General features: G+C 37.2%; 1 protein-coding gene across 15 annotated transcripts in view; it reads left to right on the forward strand.

The window, feature by feature from the left end:
- LOC117382877 (muscleblind-like protein 2a) overlaps positions 1-12,509 on the forward strand; it is an 87,850-nt gene that overhangs the window by 1,040 nt on the left and 74,301 nt on the right. For 6 of the 15 annotated variants that reach the window (XM_033980134.2, XM_055227921.1, XM_055227936.1 and 3 more), the window contains exon 1: positions 8,818-8,995. The exons of 3 other annotated variants lie outside the window; for them this stretch is intronic. The gene's annotated coding sequence lies outside the window, so the exon portion shown is untranslated. Of the gene's footprint in view, positions 1-8,817; positions 8,996-12,509 lie in introns of those variants that run through there. 6 more of the 15 variants (XM_033980148.2, XM_033980171.2, XM_055227889.1 and 3 more) reach the window with 1 other exon arrangement.

The raw sequence follows: 12,509 nt of genomic DNA on the forward strand, positions 1-12,509 counted from the left end.
TTATAACCTACCCTGTTGTATAAATGTCTACATTTGGTGCAGTCAGAATACAACTCGAGGGATGAATGAATCTAGGAATAAATACATGCTTTCACTTAACATTTGGCCAGTAAATGTGACCATTTTAAAATTTAGTTTGACTTTAGTATGAGAAATTCTGTTGTTCATTGCAATGGTTTAATGTATACTGTTGTTTATTTTTGCAGTTTATTAATATGTAACAAGCTTGTATATTTGTTTCTTAAAGGGACCAATAAAGTTTCCAAAATTTTGGAAACATTTTGAACATTTTACATTTTGAACATAGAAACACTGTTAGTTTAATTTAATACAATTTAATGCGATTAAACTAAAACCACTTCTAGCTAAATGTCATACTGTATTTTATGTTCTCCAGTATGACTACTAAAAATAATAAAATTTGTGTCAAGATCTCATTTAGAGGGCAAAAGCTTATTATATATTATGGGCAGGTGCTTTTTGGTTAATATATTTGAAAAAAATAATTAATTAATGAAAATCTGACATATTGAAACCCATTTTATTGCTTTTTTATTGCTCATATTTTTCAGATATGATGATAAAACCCCCTTAATGCGATAGTTCAAAAATAGTTTCACCCATTATAATTTGTCCTAACAGAGAAGACGTTGAACTTTGTGCCAGTTTGTGCTTCATGTGGATAGACACAGTAATTACAGAGATAACCATAAACCAGGTGATTACATATTTGAAGGCAATTGTTTACTACAGAATTGTTAAACTCAGTAGTATGTCATAATAGCATCAGATGAACCACTCAATACCACTCAAAATATATATAACAAGCTTACAATTTACCTTTCTTTTTTTAGAAATCACCTTTGAAATAATTACGATTATTCAAAAAATCACTATAGTTTATCTGACAACATTATTTTCCATAATCTAATACAGTCATTAGGTTTAAAATATAAGCTAGCCATATCAAAAAGCAAAAGAAGTCCCTTTAATGTTTGATATTTGATTACTTCTAATAATAGCAAAAGGACACATGCTTTTCTATTGATCTGCCTTCACTGGCCTAGTTTTAGCACTTGTGTTTGGCATAGCAGCTATATCTTATACAATCTCTCTACCTAGACTCTTCATTTGCCTGTTAGTTAGAAACTGTAATTTTAATAAAAATTCAGTAATGGTCAGTGATCAGCTTTGGTGTTTTTAATGGAAAGGTCTACAGCCAATCCTCTAACAGTTAAAGCATGTGGTTTGAAGCAGATGTCAGCCTTTGGAGGAAGACATTGGACTGACTTATTTTTCCTGTTAAACTACGCAACATTGAATCTTGAGAGCTTTAAGTCGTTAAAATGTTGTTACCTCCTCAAAACATACCTGAAGTTGTGTTTTGTTTCATTCACACATGTTTGAGTCACCCTTTGTTATTAGTCTGTCTACATCTCCAAAGCTCAAAGTGCTCTGTTCCACCTTGTGATGTCTCCTTTTACCTTCTCTGGTTCAGTAGAGATGGGCAATTCCAGGACTGAAATCATCCAAATGGTTCTAGTGAAGGTGTATGGAGTTTAAAAACACAGTGGAGCACTTCTTGTATTACCATGTAACATCACAACATGGAGTCTTTTCTGTTTGAGAGAATAACTCAGCCTAAATATGCAGGGTTTGTGTGTGAAAGAAACAAAACACAACTCCAGGTATGTTTGTGATGAGGAAACATTATAACAAAGATCAGAAAATAACATAATAATGTATTGTTTATGTTCAGGAAAATTATTATAATTAGACAAAGTAAATGATTAAAAAATCTTGATCTGTAAGTATGAGGATTTCTCTGTTATATTGCCCAGCCTGCCATGTTGGAGTGGGTTAAGTGGAGTTGTTTGGGATCAAATGGGGCGTCGATAACAAAAGAGGAAGGAAGCGGCCTGGACCTGTGTTTGTTTTCCTCTATACAAATCTGTTTAGGATTGGATGCTATCAATAGATTTAGGAATAGCTACGTGTAGAGGTAGGTGACATGGCAAAACAATTGCTGGCCTATATACAAAAATAAATTGAACTGAAGATGTTAAAGTGGAACTAACTAAATCCACTTTTTTTCACCACTAAACTGTGTACATCAGGGGAGTCCAAGCTATGGCCTGGGGGCCAAATGCGGCCCTCACACCAGTTTTATTGGCCCTCAGGCCTCCTGCTGAACCGGCCCAATTGATCATAAGCAGTAACAGCAAATTAAACTATTTCTGCCAGTATATCCTCAAACATCACATTGCATCGTGATACAGACCTAAAATTAATGTGTTTCAAGCCTTATTAATATAGAGTGGCTGTCAAAGCTGTGTATAAAGCACTGCACTGCATTGATCACCGGTCTATGGCCCTCCGTTTTGAAATGTGGCCCACGATAAAAAACGTTTGGGCACCTCTGGTGTACATGGTGTTTTAGCATTATGTACTGTTACTAGTCCTTTTTTGGTAACTTTAACACAAACTAAGTACATTTGCAGCTTTCTGGTCTAAAATGTATGAAACTGAGTGTGTGCTGCCTTCAGTGGCCTCTGCAATTTTAAGTACTACATGACATCACGCAGGACTGCCCTGATTATAGCCAGGTGTTTCTGATTACAAACACCTGGCAGCAGGGCTGGAGTTTGAAGATACCTGTTAGACCAGGGGTGTCAAACATATTTTCACCGGGGGCCACTTTGGCAAAATAGCTGCCTTCAAAGGGCCGGATGTAAAATAAATCTAACTACTTTTTTAACTTGTTAATTAACTGTTTCTGTATTTATTACTTGTTCAAGTTACAAATATTGCATATGCATTAGCCTAGATATAGAAATGTGGCTGTATAACGGTACATACATTCTTTAGCCCTGTAGCCCAGGTACTGCCCAGTTTAGCAGCTTTATTTGAAATGTGGTTGTGGGAGGGGTTTTGGTCTACTCCCACTTTATTTTAAAGGTGCACTATGCAACTTTTCTGGTAGGGTCCCTTCCATTACCTACTTGTCTCCATAGAGATGTTATTGCTTTGTAAGGAATGTTGCGTAGTGTGCCATTAAACTTTCTTTTCTTGCATTTATTCAATTACAAGTTTTGATGAGTATTGACGTTCAGAAACATTCCTTCTTAATGAAAACGGTCTCGCCTCTCTACAGATCTGACCTGTAACTTGGCCTGGTAGCTCATCTCCTTGTCTCCATGGTGAAAGCTATTCTATGGAATATTCTTTTTTTTGTGTTCAGAACTTATTATATTTTATTTTAGTACTTGGATCAGATAATGAAACCAATGTTTTTGTCCCAATACTTTAAAATGAGCAACTTTTAGAGACATCTGAAACTCTGGCTGAAAGAATGACATGGTGATTTCATTTTTTGTATGGAATATTCTAAGCAAAGCAACAACATTCCATGGAGACAAGTAGGTAGCGGGCCCTCAACCAGAAAAGTTAGATAACGCACCTTTTAACATCAACAAATGGATGAATGAAAGCATCCCTTCCCGATTAACCTGCTGTCTTATTTAGCCTATCCCTTCACCAACACTATTATCCTGCTGTTATTAGCCTAGCAGTGCGTTCTTTTGGACTTGCTAAGGAACATAACTCAATGGGTTGCAGATCCTGCAGCGCTGCTAGCTTTCCAGGCCACGCCTAAAGGTCACTGTGTCAGACAATGTCATACGCAATGAATAAATAAAAAACAATGTTAGCGGTATAGATATTTTTCATTGAATGTGTGAGTTTTCACTGGCGACATCTTGTAAGGTCTATACTGGACCAGATGGGCTCAGCATATGTCATGTATTATATATTAATAGTGTTAACATAGGTTTAATACATTGATTGAGTTTTTTTTTTTTTTTTTTTTAAAGCAGAACTGTTCTGCAAAATCCACCTTTCAGGGCTTTTAACCAAACAATAGTTGTTTCTTCCCATTGACCCTATGAAGTTGTATTTGGAGTGATTCATGTAGGATTCGGCAGCATTGCGTCGTCATTTTGGTACAAATGACTAAATGGGCTGCTCGGTACTGTGATGTGCAGCTATCCACATAGGGGACACTGACAGCATGCGGTGCTTTGTTGTCATGATGTTTACAGTGATGCCAGCTCCCAGTGAACTCCGCAGTTTTCCAACGTGGAAGTCAGCAGATTTGTTTCTTTTATTAAGTCGTTTTAGGTGAACATTGTGATTTAAAATTTCCAAATTCTAACATAATGATCCACAGTGTCATAGATTATAACTATAGATCAGACACAAGCACACTATTATTCTTTAATAAGAATAAAATAAAATGAAGGTAGAAATGGCATTGTTCTGGGGCTGAACGATTTGGGTAAAATAACTAATTATTAATAGGAAACATATCCAGAAGAATTGACAAAAAGACTGACATCTGAACTGACAAACTGTGGAGGAAATTATGGTACTTCAAAATGTGGAGCCTTTTGCAATTTGCTAATTACGTCCATTCAGATTGCGATTGGGATTAATCTTACAGCTCTACATTGTGCATTTTAAGACTTATTATATTATGCTATTTTAAATACATTTTAAATTTAGTTATTGTTTAACAATTAACTTTGTTATTATATTCTTCTTTAACTATTATTTGTCTATTTTTATCAAGTTCAAACCATCTTGATATGAGATTTTTTATCATCATATATTTAGCTAGCTGTTCCACAGGATCTTTGCTCTCACTGTGAAGTATTTCTTAGTCAGTCCTTTGTCTTTTTAAAATATTGTCAACATTTGTAAAATATTTTAAGCAATGATATGTTTTGTAAAAGGGCTACTCCACTGTATAACATTAACATGCCTATGACAGGTTGGACTACTCATTTTACTAAAACACAGTTAAGATCAATATATTTAAGGTTAGTCAAAAAAAATGACAATTCTTTTCCAGAGTTTGACCCTTGTTTAGGTTTAAAATTTACTTTGTGTTTAAAAATCATGATATCACGCTAAGGATGAAACCATGTCGTACACAAGGTCAAAACTCCTCTAATGTACACAGAGATTAGAAAGCATAAAATTAAATAATGTATAAAGTATCAGAAAAATGTGTTCCTTGTATTAGTTTAGACAGCATTGTCCCAGTGTGATGTCATCAGTGTGATGTCATTAATGTGGAACTTTAAAAAAAACATCCTGTTATTTTCAACAGAATTTCTAATTTTCTTCACAAATTGTTTGTTGATTGTATAATTTATAGTAACAACAGGTTTTATCCACCAGATTAAGTCAAATTAAGAGAATCATCAAAACCTGTCGTAAATATTTCAAACAAATCTGTCTTGCATTATTCAATTAGATGTGTGTCTTTATTGGTCAAAAATACCTTGAAAAACCTGCGTTGCTACTGCGAGTAGGCTTTTCACAGATCTGACCTGTAACCTGGCCTAGTCATGTCATCTGCTTGTCTGACATGTTTAACACTAATAACGTTTTTCAACATTTTTGTCTATATGTTCCTTGCTGTATTTATACATGGGTTTCAACTTTCTGTTACATGCAACATTTTGAGGACTTTTTTCCCATTCAAAAGATATACTTAGTTTTAAATTATTAATTGCTGTGGCAACAGCAGTGTTAATGGTTCATCATTTTAAACCAATGGATATAACGTTTATGTTTAGCTTTGCCCTCTTCCCAGACGGGTTCATTCCTTACAGGGTCAGAGACGTCTGTTCTGTCCTTTGCAAAGTTTTAAATGTTGGTACCTTTAATCCTTAAAAAAACAGCGGCTCTTGGCTCATGCACAAGCCCCACTGTGTAACCTTTCTACTGTAGGGTCCGCCACCTCTTTATCCCGATGGAGAAGTTACTGTTTTGCCTATTAAATGTTGTGAGTATGGCATTAAACTGTTTACCTCCTTGGAGACAAGGAGCTGATGCCACTTGGACAAGTTTCAGGTCAGACCTGTGGAGAGGCGACCCCTGTCACAGTAAAAAACACCTGTAATTGAATAAATGCAAGACAGAGAAGTCTGTCACATTGCGGATGATTCCAGGCAAAGCAATAAGATCTCCATGGAGACAAGCAAGTGGCACGTCATCATTACTCTCCACCAGAAAAGTTGCACAGTGCACCTTTAATGATCACATATTCATTCATAACTAAAATACTAGTATCATTACTACTACTGCTACTACTATTACTGCTACTATTACTACTACTACCATTAGCATTGTATTGTAACATTCAATAAAGCGTGTAATCAGTTTACCAAAGCATGGAAAATCCTAGTCGAGTCATCCTTTTATTTTATATAGACAGAGAGAAAAAGAGGGAGGGTGAGAAAGGGAGAGGAGAGAGGGAGGGAGGGAGAGACAGAGAGAGAGAGAGAGAGAAAAGAGGGAGAAAAAAGAGATGGAATGATGGGTGGATGTTGGTAGAAAAGTCATGAAGCTCTGAGTCATCATTCGGGTGACATCAGCAGATGGGGGGAGGAGAGAGAGGCGAGGGGTGAGAGTGAGATGAGGAGAGAGAGCAGCAGAAAGAGGGCAAAGGACATAAACAGAGGAGGAGAAGGGAAGAGGAGGGAGGAGGAGAGAGGGAGGACAGAGGTGGGGGAAGAGAAGGGATAGATGAGAGGAGAGAGGTAAGGAGGATGTGAGACAGGGAGGAGAGGGGATGGATGAGAAAAGGAGGAGGGAGGAGGAAAGGGGACGTGTCTGGGCAGCTGCACAGAGCCAGACAGTCCTAATGACACTGATGCAATAACCATAACAAGGGCGTTCACATGAGGGAGATCTGCTCTGACTATTGATCCTAAGTCACTAAATCAACTATGAAGAATATGTTATAATGTAGTTTAAAGCTGCACTGTGTAACTTTTCTGATGGACGATCTGGCACCTGGTTGCTCTAAGGAAATCTTAACTACGCACTTTTTATGCATAATAAGACACAGGGAGGGCATCTGACACACAGGGACATTTCAGAATATGTTTGTACAGATCTAAACTACAGCGTTAGTCATTTTTATCTACAATAAGACAGGAGATTTTGTCGTTAGTGGAGAAAATGATGGTACTTAGTATGCGATTTGCTAATTGCGTCATATTTTAATTACAATTCATTAGCGCTTAATCCTGCAGTCCTGCCAAAGAGGGTGCCAGGCAATGGTTTGAATTTCTCTACTTTTTTCCACATTTTTGACTGCACAGCCAGTAAAAGGACGTCTAGAGAACATTTGGGTTATTGGGTCGATGTATTTTTGGGGCTGTGTTACTCCCATGGGACTTCATGGTAGAGCTGTTACAAGGACACATCTGCTCCATGTTATAAGACGCAGGTCACTCCAACATGGCCGCCGCTGAAACCTCATATAAACTCGATACTGGCCATGAAGTGGTATCAGCTGACATTTTATCAATATTGTGCTCGATAAAATGGAGGATAGCTTTACTCTAGTGTCATGCACCAATTAACCTCGATAAGACAGGCCCTGGAAATCCAATTGAATGAACTAAAGCTAGAATATATATGTGCAAGGACTTAGACATAAAGTACACTTTAATCAAGTCAATTGAAATGTCAAAAACTCTGGTTATATATAAAAGTTTACAAGAGATTGCTTATAAAATTGTTTAAAGTCATTACATGAGTTTTATACTACTATTACTACTATTACCACTGCTACTACTCCTGCTGCTACTACTACTTTTATTACCACTGCTACTACTCCTGCTGCTACTGCTTCAACTACTACTACTGCTGCTATTACTACTATTACCACTGCTACTACTTCTACTACTGCTACTACTACTGCTACTACTACTACTGCTAATATTACTATTACCACAGCTACTACTGCTACTACTATTAGCACTACTACTGCTTTTACTACTACTATTGCTACTACTACTACTACTACTACTACTACTACTACTACTACTACTACTACCTCTATTATTACTACTGCTTCTACTACTACTACTTCTACTAGTACTATTTCTACTACTACTACTGCTACTAGTAGCACTACTACTATTGTTGCTACTAATACTGCTACTGCCTACATTTTGTTTGCTACTACAGGTCTATTACTACTACTCCTACTAGTACTCATTTTGACAGGTCTTCTACCATTTTTGTAGTAATTATATACTTCACTGTCTTATCCTAATTTAGTCCTGGTTTGGTCTTTGTTAAGTTTAGTTTTACTCTTTGTTTATGAATAAATGCCTTTTACATCCAGGTCCTGATGTAGTCCTGGTTTAGTCCTGGTTTCATCCTTTTTTATTGTGGTTTAGTCCTGGTTGAGACCTGGTTCAGGCCTGCTTTAGTCCTTGTTTGTAGTCATGACCTTGTTTTGTCCTGGTTCATACATCTGCTTTAGTCCTGTTTCTGTGTCCTGCTTTAGCCATGTTTTAGTCCTGGTTTGGTCCTGGTTCAGTCCTTGTTGAGTTCTGGTTATGTCCTGGTTTAGTCCTGGTTTTGGTCCCTAGTTCAGTCCTTGTTTAGTCCTTATTTATTCCTGGTTAAATCCTGGTTTAGTCCTGGTTTTGGTCCCTAGTTCATTCCTTTGTTTTAGACTTGGTTTAGTCCTGGTTCAGTCCAGTTTTAGTGCTGATTTAGCCCTGGTTTAGCCCTGATATAATATTGTTCTATCTCTCCTGTCATTCTGTCTCTCTTGTCCCAATACAAACCTCTTCAACTCCATGAATCAGCTGCCTCTCTCATCCTATTGGCTCTCCTCTCCGTTTGTGGGCAGATACTCTCTGCTGATTGGCTGCCATCTCCTTGTGGGTGGGCTTTGTTTGTGGGCAGGAAGAGAGACGGTCTATGTCTCTCTCGCATGCTATTCAGAAAGAGAGGAGCAAGCCGGAGCGGAGTTGTTTAGACACTCGCTACTGCATAATATCTAGTCTAGGCATGGACAGATTCTACTTTTCAGATTGACAACTTTGGAAATTTTACGAGAATTTTGTGGAAAATTACAGAAAGCCAAAAGGAAAAACAAGATTTCCAGGATTTGGAGGTAAGAAGAGGGTTTTGGGATGGTGCATTGCTGCATAGGCTGGGTGGGGAGCTTGTGTCTACAGGACAAAACTAAAGCATGGGACAGTGGAATTTCTGGATTAGACCTGGTTTAGTCCTGGTTTATACCTGGTTTAGTCCTGCTTTACACGTGGTTTGGACATGATTTAGTCTTAATATTGTTCTGGTCTAGATCTAGTTGAGTCCTAGCATAATAGTCCTACTGTATGTCCTCGATTTGGAATTAGTTATGCTTTTATTAATAACTACTGCTGCAGTCTAGTCCTGGTTTAGTCCTGGTTCAGTCCTGGTTTAGTCCTAGTTTAGTCCTGGTTTTGTCCCAGTTTAGGCTGAATCTAATAATTGAGTCCTATACTGTTGTCTTGGTTAAGTTGATTTTGTTTGTATTTACATCAAAATTCTAATTAAAGTGAAATTGCAGTTTGCTATGCTATAGTCTGGTTAGTCCTGATTTAGTCTCAGTGTAGTTCTGGTTTAACCCTGGTTTAGTACTGGTATAGATCTAATTTAGTCCTGGCATAAAAGTCCTTCCTGGTTTTGTATTTGGTAATATTTTGTTTAATAACTGTAACTGCAGTTTAGTCCTGGTTTTGTATTGGTTTAAAACCCACTTACTTGGTTTAGTCCTGATCTACTTAGTGGGTTATTATTTATTTCTATCTCGGTTAAGTTAAATATTCATATACATTTGCTATTTGCTGTACTATAGTTCAGGTAAGTCTTGATTTAGTCTTGGTTTAGTCCTGGTTTAGTTGGTCTACTCTTGGTTTAGATGTATGAATATTGAATGAGACCTATAATTTTGTTGGTTTTGAAATGACAAAAGTTTTCATTAAGTTACTACAGTACTAAAGTTCTTTTAGTTATGTATTAAGTCCTGGTTTAGTCCTAGTCTAGTTCTAGTTCAGTCTTGATTTAGTCCTAGTTTATTCCTTGTTTAGTTCTGGTTTAGTCCTCTCTTAGTTCATCCTGATTTAATCCTAATTTAGTCCAAATGTGTGTATTGTCTTAAACTATAGCCCCAATGGAGAGTAATAGAGCTGCTTTATCCTTATAGCAGATGCATTATCACAGCACTTCACATCTTCAAATGTCATCTTTGCTTTTTGTCACTTAGGCTCTGTATTTTTCACTCTGTCGAGAAGAAACAACCTGTTATTTTGGTGACTCGCTGAGAGGAAAGTGATTTTAGCTGAAAAAATGTACAAAGTGTGGTGGATATGTTAAGCCAGCCACATCTGAATCAACAGAGAGGGTTGGATCAGGGAGAGCATCTGACATAAAGGAAAGGCCAGATATTATAGGAAAATTGTGATCTTTTTAGTCCCGGTTTAGTCCTGATTTAATCCTGGTTTAGTCCTGATCTAGCCATAGTTTAGTCCTGGTTCATCCTTATTTTCTATAGTTCCATATTTAGTAGCAGTCAGTCTGCTGACACTTTGCAGTCTCTCTTCCCTGTATGCTAAAGACCAAAAGGGTGGTTTAGTCCTGGTTTAGTCCTGGTGTAGTCTTAGTGTAGTCCTGGTTTAGTCCTGGTTTAGTCCTTGATCCGCAATGTATACTTTAATTGAATTATTAATTAAATTGGAACTTGCTGTATATCTCCCACATCCTTTCAAAAATGTTCGTTGATCAAATTAGCTGCATTGGAACGTTCCACAATATGGTGTTAAACTTATTTGTCTCGCAGTTTTTAATTTTGGTTGAGTTTATTACACTGAATATTGCATCTCCACAAATCTGACTCATATTTGGCCTGGAGGAAGGCCTCCTCCTGCTTGTTTTCATGAAAATGTTGTTCCTTTGGCTATAATGTTCCACAGTATGGCATAAAATGTATTTCCATGGAGCATGTTCTGGAGTATGGTTTTAAATTTCCATTCGGTGATGTGCCACCTCCAGTTAGATATCTTAGAAAACACATCTCCATGGAGATATATAAGTTTAATGCCATACTGAAACATTCTAGGCTTTCTAAATCTTCACTGAAACAAGAAATCGCTGTAACTTCTCCCAGAAAATTTACACAGTGCATCTTTTACGTTCATGAAGCAGCCGTTCTGTGGTTCAGTCCTGGTTTGAACCACAGTCAATCAGTTTGCAGTCTTCCCTACAGTTTAAGACCAAAAAGAGTGGTTTAGTCCTGGTTTAGTCCTAGTTCATTCTTAGTTTCTAAAGTTCCATATTTAGCAGCAGTCAGTCTGCCGTCTGTTTGCGGTCGGTTTGCGCGCTCTCTTCCCTGCAATTAAAGACCAAAACAATGGTTTAGTTCTGGTCTAGTCCTGGTTTAGTCTTGGTTACTATAGTTGGATATTTGGTTGCAATCAGCTTGCGATCTGTTCCCTGCAGTTAAAGACCAAAAGGGTGGTTTAGTCTTGGTCTAGTCCTGGTTGAGTCCTGGTTCATCCTTGGTTGCTAGAGTTCCATATTTAGTAGCAGTCAGTCTGCGGTCAGTTTGCGGTCACTCTTCTCTACAGTTAAAAGCCAAATGGTGGTGTAATGTCTGGATGCAGTTCGGGGGAAGTGAGTTGTTTTCCCTATAATGGAACATCAGACCTGCCCTTCCTGTGGGGAAGAATGGGATCAAGTCGTCATCCATTTTGAAATTCCCCGGAAAAATATTGTGTTGTAACTTAGAAACAGTTTTTTTTTTTATTTTCATGTCATAGTAATTGCTGAATCACTCTTTGCTTTCTTTACAATGTAGCAGATATTTTGTGGTTCCTGGTTTAGTTCTGAATTAGTCCTAGTTTAGTACTGTTTTACACATAAGTACTGGTTTAGACCTCGTTTTGTCCTGATTTAGTCCAGAGTTAGTGCTGGTTAAGACCTAGCTTAGTCCTGGTTTAGACCTAGCTCGGTCATGGATTAGACCTGGTTTAGTCCTAGTTTAGTCCAGAGTTAGTCCTGGTTTAGACCTAGCTTGGTGCTGGATTAGACCTGGTTTAGTCCTAGTTTAGTCATAGATTATGTCCTGGCTTAGATCCAATGTAACATGCCTAAGCAATAAAAAAAGGTTTGTGTGCTGGTTTGGTTCAGAACAAGAGTGCTGCAGGTTCAGTTCCCATCTAAGCACATACTGTTGATGTATTCTTGGGCAAGACACTGCACAAACATCCTTCAGTGTTAAGGATTTATTTGGATTAAGTGCTGGTTTAGCCGTGGTTTATTGTTAAACTTTAGTAAAGACAAATATTTAGTACCTTGTTGTGTATTTGATATTCATGCATTATTACGCCTCTTTTATTCTTTTATGTATTGTGAAGTGACTTTGAGTGTCTTGAAAAGCGCTATACAAATTAAATGTATTATTATTATTATTATTATAAATAACGAAATATAGTAATGTACTATGTTTTTGTAATTTACCAAAAATGTATGACTAACGCCAAACTGTTGACTACCAAATGAAACTATTTTAGGGTTCTATTTGTAAATTAGAAAATGAATAAGGAGAAAGCCAATTTGTATATCAATATTTTTCTTGTGCATAA

The sequence above is a fragment of the Periophthalmus magnuspinnatus genome, chromosome 2, assembly GCF_009829125.3.
Source record: "Periophthalmus magnuspinnatus isolate fPerMag1 chromosome 2, fPerMag1.2.pri, whole genome shotgun sequence".
In the NCBI taxonomy this organism is placed as follows: Eukaryota; Metazoa; Chordata; class Actinopteri; order Gobiiformes; family Gobiidae; genus Periophthalmus; species Periophthalmus magnuspinnatus.